The sequence below is a fragment of the Python bivittatus genome, unplaced genomic scaffold (assembly GCF_059951505.1).
Source record: "Python bivittatus isolate LINGU-HERP-01145 unplaced genomic scaffold, Pbiv_v1 ctg000080_np1212, whole genome shotgun sequence".
In the NCBI taxonomy this organism is placed as follows: domain Eukaryota; kingdom Metazoa; phylum Chordata; class Lepidosauria; order Squamata; family Pythonidae; genus Python; species Python bivittatus.
The window spans coordinates 56,363,537-56,376,483 of record NW_028277035.1 but is presented as its reverse complement, the minus strand read 5'-3'; the positions used below and the strand labels follow the sequence as shown (position 1 = coordinate 56,376,483).

General features: G+C 36.1%; 1 long non-coding RNA gene across 1 annotated transcript in view; it reads right to left on the bottom strand.

The window, feature by feature from the left end:
- LOC148216713 (uncharacterized) overlaps positions 1 to 7,632 on the bottom strand; it is a 55,291-nt gene extending 47,659 nt beyond the window's left edge. The window contains exon 1 of the long non-coding RNA XR_015794879.1: positions 7,484 to 7,632. This is a non-coding gene — a long non-coding RNA (uncharacterized LOC148216713). The remainder of the gene's footprint in view (positions 1 to 7,483) is intronic.
- Between the last annotated feature and the right edge of the window lie 5,315 nt (positions 7,633 to 12,947).

Here is a 12,947-nt window from a genome sequence, read left to right as displayed (position 1 = left end):
ATGCTGTGATGCCTTTTTAAAGCCAAGGCAGCATCAAGAACTCATTATTCTTTCCTCAATTGCTTTCAGACATGAGTTGCCTTGGGTTCCCGCCTGTAATAAGCAATCATTCCCTTTCTGGATCTTTCTTTCCCCTATAGGAAAATGAATTAAATGAAAAGTAAGATAGTTTAACAACAGGAAATCAGTTTCTGTTGAAAGGTGAAATGATGACACTGAATAAATTTTGACTTCAGCTAACCATTTTTTAATTTTTGTTTCTTAAAAATAATTATTCTAATAACAGGATTACCTAATCACCTAACATTTAGGTTTAATTGTTCATAACATATAATACAAATCTTGCAATATATATTAGAGAAGAGAATAATTTGCAGCAGAGGTCTTATACTTTTTTAAATAAAGGCCAACTGTTTTCTTAAAATGGCAAGAGAACAGAGATTTCAATCTGCAAATACTTCAACCTTGAGTTTTTAGCTCACCAGATTATCTGTTTAGTCACAATAAAGCTTGAAAACAAAAGAACTAGTATCATAGTGGTACAATATAATGAAGAATAACCCTGGATTAATTAAAATATGTGTTTTTAAGTGATGCAGCATTAAAATCAAATTAAGAAATCAGTTATGACCAATAATTTAAAATACAATGTAGAAATGATGAATTGGATTTCACTCTAGACTTGGTTTTATGACCCATTCTATTCAAGAACTGTGTTTTGATTTTAGTGGATCTATTTTGATCATGCTTCAAATTGTAGCTCAACAGGAAATACAACTCTTATACTGAATTATGAGGAAGCATAAAAATGAAGGATAGAGTTGTACTTAATTACTTGCTTGAAGACAAACACTCTGACTTCCTCCAATGTTAAAAGATTAAAGAAACGAGAAATGCTCTTCTGATAAATTAATTTATTTTAAACTTGTATGCAATATCTATCTATCATCTATCTATCAACTATGTGTGTGCATAATTTTTTTTTACTTGATCTCAGTATGAGAAATCAAATTAGTAATAGTGCTCTCTTTTCTACACATAGACACACCTTGAATGTAAGCAGGTTTAATTTGTTCCCCTTTCTCAGAAAACTGTTGATAGTAATTTCATATTTTAGATATTAAAAGAGAATCATGGGGACAAGATGTTAGGGAACACTGGCAGACTGTCTTGGCTCTTCACAGTTCAAGACATTACATAGTAAATGACATATTTCCAAAGAAAAGAGGTGTATGGATGGCAGAGACATAATTTAAAGCCCTTTTTCCTCCTCCCCCTCCTCTCCTCCTCCCCCTCCTCCCCTGAAGCCTAGAGGGATAGAAACCCAAGCATTAAAACACTTAAGGCAGCCTTTCCACAGGTTGGCATCTGGACCCAGGCTTCCATGACTGGGAAATTCTGAGAGGCAAAGTTCACACATGTAGGGATCACCAGAGTTGGAAAAGGCTGACTGAAAGAGAAAATGTGGTGCCAGCTCAATGGTTATTCCCCTTCTCTACCCAATCAGTTTAATGCTTGCTTGAGAATGTGTTAACGTGAACCTAACTTCATTCACAGTGTTTATAAAGATAATCTTTTTTCAGTATTAGAGATGGCAGAGAGTCATTTTTTCAGGTAAAGAAAATGAGAAACAAGATAGTAAGACATCTTGGGCAACTCTCTTTTTGTATAATTATTTAGACTTGGGTAACTGATTCATCGCCATCTATACAATTGCAGTTTTATTAAAGTGAGTGGCTTTAGAACAATGTTTCTTAAACTTTTTTCTCTCAGGACCCCTTCCCACTTTTAAAAATAATGGAGGACCCCAAAAGAGCTTTTCTTTGTATGGATTATATTTATCAATACTGTATTTACTGTGTTAAAAATTAACACATTGGCTGCTGCTACTACTTCTCATGATTGTTTGATGGAATTTTAAGAACTTTTCAACATAGGCTGGCAAATAATTCTGATTTTGTGTATCTTGAGAGGGTCTTGAAGCACCCCCAGGGCTCCTAGGACCACACTTTAGAAATGCTGCTTTAGGAGATAGCTGGCTGATAGACCTAAAGATCATTTAAAAAGATATATGAATTAAGAACCTGCCCGGTTCAACATTCTGTTCCCACAATGACCAAGCAGGATGCAAACTCCAGATCAATTTTGTATTTGAACCCTCACAAGTGGTATTTAAATGCTTAATGTTTCCTATTCAAGAAACAACATACAGGCATAAGGACTAGCAGTCTTTTAAAGTCATTCAAGTGCAGTTATATCACTAAATCTAGTGGTAACAATTTTCTAAATGTAATCATACACTACATGAAGAATTATTTGTTCTGTATCTCTGGCTGTTTCTTCCATAATTTTATTGGATGTACCTGTATTCTATTATTTCTCTCTACTCACTATGTGCCTTGCATGATGACATACATTTCTATTATGACCCCATGATTTGCCTTTTTTGCCCCAACCTAAAGTTTGATGTTCTACCTAGAATTGTTCCAGCTTCCTAATCACATGGGTTCTCTCCTCTGTATTTTTTCTTCTTCTACATAGCATATATATATAGTATGGTCACACCATTTTGATTTATATAAACAAGTGGCACTTCTATTTTGAATTCCTGTTAGATAAGCCTGTTAGATAAGTGGCTTTAGAATGACAGCCTTAATTTCCTATGAAGGAGTGAGTATGCTCCAGAAGATCTGTAATCTTGCAATATAATAACAGATTGATTTTAATGGTGTTTCCCCTGCAATATAAAATAACATGTAGGAGGAAAAAAAACTTTGCTTTCTAATGGCAAAATGAACATTATTTTCAGTAGAACCTTTTCCATCAAGTCCTACAGTGGAAGATATTGGATTAGACATTCCTGAGCTATTCCAGAATTGTTCATAAACTGATAATACCATCTTGTTATTCTGAAGTTCCATTGCAGAAATAATTCTGCTGTGTTTAGTGGTGCTTACTCCTCAGTATGTTTAAAACTGAAGCTAAATTCTGAGTAATTTAATTAATTGGTTTAAGAATACTTGCCAGCACTTATCCCACCTTATTTCATATGGCAGAATAACATGTTTAAAATTGTAACAAATAGGAAAAAGATGGTAAATCCTTAATAGCCTATTCCTGTGTCATCACAACTGGTCACATACTGACAGATACAACATGGCATTTTATCACACTTCTGGTGAATTGTCTAGCTGACATTTTGGTGGAATATGTAGAAAAAGTAGCTCTAAAATTGTGGAAAAGAATTTGAGATCTTTTCTATTTCTAAGGCATACCCTTGGTTTGTTTTCAAAGTCAAGATGGGGAAAGCAATGCATTTTGTTATGATGGAAAATGTTGTCAAAAATAAGTTTGTATCAAGTAAATTCTGCATAACTGAATAAAACATTAAATCATTTTATCAACCCCAAATATTCCTTGTTAAAAATCTAACTAGATTAAAAAAATTTTTTTTATATGATTATAATGCATATAAAGATTAAACAAAATAATCTTTAGATTTAAGATGAACAGAATGTTATTATTGGCTAATAAACATTTAGTACATTTTAACAACTTTAAACACTGTGAATCAACAGAAGTATTGAATGAAAGTAGCCATTGCAATAATTTATTGCCAGATGTGGAAAAGAGGATGTGTTAATATATGCAACAGGATTTGAATGAAAATAAAAAAGGAAAGAAAATCACCCAGACAAATATCTTGAGTGCATTCTGTCCTAGTGTCTCATTGCACCTGGCAAACTAAAAACTAAAGCAAACAGTGTGGGATCTCTAAGTTCATATTTCTGGAGCAAAGAAAATAAGGCAATTTCCTTCATCTCGCATTCTAAGTTTGCATTATTACACTTTCCCAGGGATATTCCATTTTAGTTGTTACTGTCCTTCACAGGCATTGTTTAGACAGCTTGTAGAGCAATGCTGTTTTTGCATTCAAAATGTGGAATAAAAATGCATCTTGTGTCTATTGTTCTGGTATACAAATTGAATGAAGTGAAATGCATTCCAGTTCTGCACGTTCACCATTGCTTCTGAGTCACTGAAGTATTTTAGCAACAACTGAACTTTAAAATGTTATTATATCTTAGCTATCTGATTTGTTGTATTATATTTATGAACTCATAAGAACAGATATAAGCAACTCATAAGAACAGATATAAGACCTTGGTTCGGTCTTAATAGAGCTTTAGTGCACCTTCTATTAAACCTGAATGAAAGCCACCTGGATCAAGAATACTGGTAATTAATATCAGTTCAGCCTGTTGTCAGTATTACTGAAGATATTAATGATAGTTCATGATAGCGATATTATAGTCCAGTATTATTTTCATGCCATGGAAACCTTAAAGAAAATGAGCACAATGTTATTAAAACTTGCTGCAAACACACCCATAAGACTTTGCAAGTGCTATTAAAATGATACTGAAACCAAACTACCCACATATCAAAGTTCATAAATATGTCATGAGTGGACAGGGAATGGCATTACAACAATAATTAGTCCCAGCTATAATAGGTGCACCACGTGATATTCTAGTTTTGCGGTGTTATTTCTGATGCATGTTGAGTGATCATTGCATAAGAGGAAAAGCGTGCTTTCTAAATGAGCATAAATGAGAACAGAATGACAAAGCAAATGCATTTATTTTTGCCCATACTGAAACTGAAAGAAGGTACTGTATACAGACAATCTGAAATGTTCGTCATTGGGTTTACTAAGGGGCTCGTCAGTACAGGCCCAGGCCTGAAATGTGGCACTATTTAGAAACGGTTGCGATGATAAGAGTTGAAATCATACAGAGAAGGGTGACCAGGCTGCCTTATTTGCTGGACACAGTGAAAAGTGGGCTAAAATGGCAAAATGCTTACTTGGCAAATTCAGAAACATAACCCAGGTCTCTGCCCACTCCAGTCCCAGGCAATGGAACAAAGGCCTTTCACAGGCAGTGTAATTTAGGCTACCTGAGTTAGTAAGAATGGTCAGGTGTATAAAGAGGCCTCATGGAACACTAAACAGAGAGAAATTCACATGAAGTAAGTGAAGCACTTTGCTGGCATGTGGGCATAGGTTCCAGGGGCTATTCCCAATACAGAAGACAATCACTGGCAGGTAATAAAGGAGGCATTTATGTGATATGTCAGCGGTTAGTGCAAAGCTTAAAAGAAATGAGATCATGTGGCAAGATAGTATTCTCTGCCTTTCCCTAAGGGGAAGAAGCATTACTGTTATTACTATAAGCCATTGTTAATGCTACTTCTTTGAAATCAAATGTGACACAGTATTGTCAGCTGATACTTGTGCGATCCTAGCTATCATAAATTGTGGTTTTCTAGCATATTAATCTCTGGTTACATTAGGCAGCTACTATACAGACTCTGAATGCAGATTTCTAGGTGGTAGTAAAAAAACTGCACAAAGAGCGTGTCTTAATTTGATGGTTCTGAAAAGCTATATAAACCAAAGAAGCGTATTTTATTAGGAGGTGCACTGTAATTTTGAAGGCGACATAATAATTCTTATACATGCACAACCCTCATACTAAGAAGAAAATACGTAATTGCAAAAATAAAAGTAAAAGTAAAGCTCCTCTTGCTGAAAGGAACACTTTTATGATTTTTATTATTAAATTTATCTCATAGCTTTCCTCAGAAAGGATAACTATCATTTTATGTTTACGACACTAATTCTATTAGGTTGGTCTATAGGACAGTGAGCTCTATTACTGAGTAGATGACTGAACCTGGGTCACCCAGTCCAACACACTAAGATAAAAATAAATTATAGTTCAAGGTGAGACAGAAATATTAAAATCAAAAAAAGGGAGAAGAAGAAACTTATATCCAGTAAGCTACAATCGAATATTTGACAAGAAATGCTAATACTTCTAAAACATTTTGAGTGTAAGTATAGCCAACAGACAAAACTGAGCAACATAGATGGTTAATTTCCACATATTGATCAGACAGGAAATTGATAAAAAATATTTCCGTAGTTATCTTTTCCAAGTTCTCTACAGCAATAACTATAGAAATTGGTCCGAATAACACTTAGAATGGACATTGAAGTAGTGCATAATCTGCATATTGTGCTTCTCTTGTGCAATAGATATGGGTAATAACATTGATCAGCAGAATACTATCACATCTCCCCTCCAGTAAGGTTAAGAGTAAAGCATTGAATTGTTCTAAAATAGAGGCTCTTCTTTGGTTTGCACATGTGCAGTTAAACATCTGGCTGATAACAAGCCTCTTCTGTCCATATTCTTTCTAAGGAGAAGAGGAATCTCACTCTGATCCTTCTCAGAAAGAATGTCTTTTATAGCTACTTTACCCTTCCCAATCCCAGTCAGGTCAAGAATTGAGAAGACAATCTGCAGATGGGCATACTATACTCCCTTCAATTACTTCCCAGGTTAAATTAAAACCATCTTGCAGGGTTAGGAATGCCAAAGATGCAATGGGAAAAATTAGTTAAAGCATGTTCTAGTTAGTTCAGACTTAGCTATGGCAGGCACAAGTCAAAATGCAGGAAAGTATGGCAAATAGGGCTGTTCAGTGCTTTGGATTCAGTTCTGTGATTTATTAAAGCAGCCATGCTTCTTTGCATAATTGGACTGGACAATTGCAGGGGTTTATAGTCCTTATAATGACAAATTTGAGCACAGCATTTGCACAATTAGCTGTTAATGCTTTGAGAACAGCTAAAATATAATTATTCAGGATAGCCTTAGAGCTTTTCGGTGGCAGATTTAACTTGGACACTCCAAGAACCAGAGGAATGAAACATGAGTCCATGTCAAAGGACTTAACCTGCTCAATTTGATTTCTATTTATTTGTGACTTATATTTATGACTCCTAGGTGTCTTGGTAAAGGACATAACTTTGATCTTTTGTTATTTACTGTTCGACTTTCCTCCTCAAAATAAGTGGCAAGAGCTCAAATTATTCTTAGTAGGCTTCCTAGGATTGTCAGGAGAATTGTTGTGTTTTTCTGCTACCTTATAGGACTTATCTGCACTGTCCAGTTATCTTGTTGCTAGTATTAGCCAGGAACCATTTTTGTAGGGCAGGAACAGACGATGTTGGCCTGTACTCACACACACCCGCACCCACTATTAATGTGACTTCTGGATGTATTTTCCTGCTCTACTTCCAAATTAATATTTTCCTGTTCAAGTGTTTTGTCCATTTTCTACTTTTAGTCAATGTTTATGTCAGTTGTCTTATTGCAGAATGTCTTTGGTTTGAAATCTAGCTGGAATGCATTTTTTATTACTATTTTTGTAAGAAAAAGCATAATAGTTAACAAGGTGAACTAGTTAGTGTTCAACTACAGTCTCAGTCTAATTCTTAAACTGAAATAAACATTAAAATAAAGACCTTTAATTCTACCAGAAATGAATGAAAGTGCAAAATTTGCTTATAGGGCAAATTAAAGTTCTTATCTTACTTGTCTGCATATTCCCTGGCTGGTTTGCTTACCCTTGGATGAGGCTGGAGGGGAAAGCAGAGCAGAATTTTCTTGGCTTCAACCATGTCCTAACTTAGGTTGTGTTCCACCATTCTGCAGGAGTTTCGGAATGCCTTCTCACAATGCATAGAGAGGACAGAAAGAAGCAGGCCTATGGATGTCAGGGCTAGAAAAAAATGGTGAGAGATCATAAATAAGGAAAGCTCAATTAATTAATTTTTCTCCATGCTCTTAACAGTTAGTAAATTCAGTGCACATCTGGTATCAAGACAATGCCCGTTTGTTGCTGTCTTGCCATTTTGAGGGGCTTCTGGGGAAGGTGTCTGCCCCATTACATGTTCCTAGGTACTTAACATATCTCCACTCCCTGTTTTTTCTCCACTCTCAATTCCCTCTCCCAATGTCATACTGTCTCTTTTCCCTACATACTTTCTCCCCTTTCCTCCCATCTTAATAAGGAAGATGCAGTGACAACACCCTTTCTATCTCTTAAACGACTTAAAAGCCACTTTTCAGATAAAGCTGCAGCCATACCAGGCATCTTTCTGTCCTAACACCCTGAAAGTTCAACCCCAGGCCATAAAGGGATGGGGAAAAGGAATGGGCCAAGAGCAGGTTCTTGTTCAGCTGAGTAAGGAGGGCTGGCTTGTGGCTTTACACAACCCATCTTGCTATGTTGGGCTGAATGGAAAAGGACTGGATTACTTACTTCAGCAAATATGCTGGAATTGATAATGGCTAATGCTGTATCATATACATGTTCCACCTTTTCAACTCTAGGCCACAGCCATTTCTGGGAAAATAGTTTTCTGGCACATCCAAACTCTTTTAAAAATGAAATGAAAGACAACATTTTGAGCAGCTGAATGAGAAAGAAAAGAAGTGAAAAGGATCAAGAACATGAGAGGAAGAAGCAAATGCTGAATGCTGCAGAAAGGAGAGAGGAAGGCAAGGCATCTTTACTTGAGAGCCAACCCTCAGAGCATCATGCCAGGTTACAGAAAATCCAGTGTTATTTGCTTAAAGCAGTGTTTCTCAACCTTGGCCACTTTAAGACATGTGGACTTCAACTCCCAGAATTCCCCAGTTGATGTCCACATGTCTTAAAGTGGCCAAGGTTGAGAAACACTGAGTTAAAGAGTCACAAGGCTACAAAGTAGAAACTAGGAATGACTGAGTTCTTTCTTCTGTTCAGTGTGTAAACTTGGAGTGCTGACAATGCCATATTGCAGCTAATCTATGAGCCCCAGCAAATGTGGTGGCAATTGCATGGCCAAATGTATGCAACCAAGGAGGTTGAGTTGTAGATGAAAAGTAAAAGTTTTAGAAGAGATAAATGACCAGGTAATGAAAATCCACTTTTCAAAGGCCAAAGATCTTTCTAAACACAAAATGTTAACCTATAGCAGAAGACCTATAGAGATGCCCTAGGAAAAGAGTTTCAAAAACTAGCAATAGCAATGACTTCTCATTCAATGTGCCAAAAGTTGATTCAATGTGTCAAAAGTTGTTAAATGAACTAGGACATTAACAGAAAATCATCATGGACTTATTTTAGAGAAAATTAGAATTTGAATTTTAACTACATTAGAACCATGAGACTGAAAAAGCAGATCTATGCTTGCCAATTTTTTGAGGAAAATTACAAGGACAGTTGCTATTTGGTAAAGGTGACGCTTCTATCAGAAGATGAGTCCAAAATATATGAGCCTTAATAAGCAAAGATAAAACTTGTTGGCAGATTCTCCAGATAAAATATCTCGAATGCCACAAGGTAGGTCTAAGTCAAACAATATACTTTTCCAAATCTCTGCTTAAAAGGCTTGAAAATTTGGAACTGACAAATATGTATTTCAGATGGGCCTGATAAGACAAGAGAATGATGCTCCCTAGTGTACTGTATTAGACAGAAATCGTATGAGCCATATAGCATTTTAACTTTCACTGCAAGTATATTAAATCCCCAGACAGGGGTGTTGAGTAATATATTGTAATTAGTGTCAAAAAAAAAAACTTCAGGTGTGACAGTAAACTAATCTTGTCTATTTATTGACATGCAGTCCTATATCATAAAAAGGGACACATTTATAGGGGATAAATTTGTGTCCCATTTCTCAATGTACTATTTCATGAAAGCAAAACTACATCTGTCATAAAACGACTGATACTGTTGTTACAATCAGTCTGAAATGAATAGAAATGCAGTATATCACCTTATCTTTTAAATGCTACCAAATATTATACTTCACACATTTTTTTTAATTTTTAAGAATAGTCACAGATGTCTTGGATTATTTTTTTGTTATTTATTCATTCATTCATAAAGAATACAGCTTTAGAGAGTAAAGATGATAAATACACTGCACCACAATATTGTAAGAAATATATCTCTAATGGAGCGGGCAAAGCATTTTTTAAAGTCCAGAACAGCCAAATAACATTCAGAAGCAGCTCAGAAGCCTCCCTAATTAACTGAACTTAAGGAGGCGGAGGAGGACGTATAACGCAATCAGGCTTTCGTGACTCTATTATAGCCAGTCTCAACCAAAGTAGTTTTAGCTTCCTGGTGGAGTTGATTTCCTCATCTGGCCTACCTAGTGGCACTGACAAATATGCTTTAATAAGCAGTGAATGTTTTTATCTGTGAAAACTTTGGACATCAAGACAATAGTTCTTTGTACCAAGGGAAAACAACTTTGTAGTAGCCAAAAGTTGGGGTATTCAAATTATTTGGAAAGTTGAGCAAGGTCAAGGATAGGCAAGCAATGGTATCATGTAAGTGACTGTTCAGAAAATAGAAGCTTGTGCTCTTGAGTGTTTCCCCTCACTTTTTTCATGTATTCAGACATTCATACCATTCTTTTTATTTTATAGACATGATACAAGGAACAATAGTAATTTTGGTTTTTACATTGTTCAAGTTCATCCATTAACTGTCATCTGTCTCCCTCTCCCCCAATTTAAGAGTGGATCAATGAGACAAGTTAAGTTGTGATTAGTTTAAATTCTCTTGCTTTCAGTGACTTTATTAAGCACAGTTAAGTCTAGAACCAAACCAGTGAACTGAAGGTTGTAGACTGAATATCGTATTCACAAAAATGTAGGAACATACATTTAAAAAACGGTTATATTTTTCACACAGATTCAGAAACTAACAGGAAAATAAATCTTATGCACATTCTGAAATTAAACAGTTGACATTTCTCTGAGATTTTGAGTGCAAACTTCAATATCTAGAACAGTGTTTCTCAATCTTGACAGCTTGAAGATGTGTGGATTTCAACTCCCAGAATTCCCCAGCCAGCATGGGGAACTGGGGAATTCTGGGAGTTGAAGTCCACACATCTTCAAGTTGCCAAGGTTGAGAAACACTGATCTAGAACATAGGTATGCATGAAAGATAGCTAACTAGATCTTAATAGTGTCAATCATAGTTCAATATAATTGAGACTTAGTAACACATATATGTTTTTCTATTGTTATGGAATTTATCAAAGTTTATTTCCAGGTAAGTGAGCATACAGGATTGCAATTGCAGCTCTGACTTCAAATCATTGATGGCAATGAAGTTGCAGCACATTCTAATTTTCTTTGGCTTGCAGCTCCCTAGAAAACATGTGCGGCTTCCTTTTCTTTTCACAGTTGTTTGCTAGAAGCTCTTCTGCATATTCCTATGAAACGGAAGTGGCTCATCAGTAATCCTTGGTAGAGTGTTGCTTGGCAATGCAGCAGCCGGCCTGCCCGTTTGCCGAGTGATGGAATTTCATTTACAATGAACTTTTTTTGAGCCTCATAGAATATTCAGATCCTTCAGTGAGGTTTCTGTCTTTCTTTTCTTTTTTCTTTTTTAAATAAAGCCTATGTTAAGCTTACTGTTAATAAAACATTTCTTCTTTTTAAATGATAAAAATAGCAAGTTTTAAAGAAGATTACTGTTAGAATGCAGACTTTAGCAAGAGACTCCTTGTCTCCTGCTAAATAATAAGTACTTTCATTATGAGACGTATAACTCATTTTGTGGTCAATTATCTTTCTCTGGAGTCCATAGCAGTGGTTTATATAGAGAAGCCTTGTGAATTTATTAAGGTTACATGGAATTGAGTCTGAGGCATGGAAACCTGCACTCAGGCAGTTAATGGTCGACCTAAGGTAATTATGGGAAAGCTAGGTGGAGTGAAGACTTATGCCTCTGCTGGAATTGATGGAATGTCAGTGGCTGCTTCTAAGATTAGAATAACTCAAAAGCTGCTTACATATCAAGGATATTGTTCTACAGTCTAGGCAATACTAGGTTACTTTTCTATGGTACCTGTGCCCTTTCACTGATTTCTTCTTCTGCTTGTCAATTTGCCAGATTTTTATTTTCAGCAGAGGAATTTCCTTATTTATGAAAGATTCCTGTTAAAGAAACCAGGGAGCCATAGACAAAATGCTACACAAAGTGATATCGTAAAGAAAATGTTACACAAACTAAGGTTCTCTGCCATATAGCAAATTTTGTATGAGACAATTCACCTCTGGGACAATTTGACGGATACATGCCTTCCCTCAACACCAGATGAATATCTTGATCTCATTCATATTAGTTATAATGATAGGCAACATGAGAGTTGTCATTTATTTTGTATATTATGGAACCAACCTATTGCTATTCCCATGGACAGACTTAGAGGAGCTCACATTTATTTGCTAACAGCAGAAATGTTACTGAGCAGCCAGACCTCTACAGATATTTGCACCAATTTCTATTGTCCAACCTCTTCTACACAGAGCGTTCAAGCAAAATCTGTGCAGATGCAATGTTTCTGTTGCATGTGGTTAGTAATAACCAGTGGGACTTGTACTGGGAAACTATTATAAAATACCTCTATAAAGAAAAGTGAACAAAAATGGACATTGTTTAGTTTCCCAACTAATGCAAATATAAAACTTAACATTCAAATTGCATGTTTCCAAAACTGAACTGACCTCTTAGTTACCTTCAGTACCATTGATTGTGGTATATTTCTGGACTACCTACAAGAGTTGGACATTGGGGAAGTGGTTTCTTTACTTCCTGAGCAGGAGGCTTCCGTCTGTTTGTCTGGAAGAAGAGTGGTTGAGCCAGTGGTTGTTCCAGTGTGGAGTACCCCCATGCTATTTAACATCTACAATACATGAACCTGTTGGGAGAGATCATCCATCAGTTGGGAGTGAGGTATCACCCCAGGCTGACATGGGAATGCTGTTCAAATCCTCACCTGGTACCTAGAGGATCCTTATGTCTGGATGGGTTGAAACAAGCTTGGATTAAATCTCTATAAGCTGGAGTTTGTTGCTGATAGATCTGGCTCTATCCTAGCTCTATTATTAGCGCTTGATCCTCCTGGACTTGTCACTTCTGTAGGACAGCAGCTGGAAGCTTTGATCAGAGGATCCTTTGCCTAGCTTCACCTGGTGCATTAACTGTGGATTGGAAGGTCCTGACTACTGTAA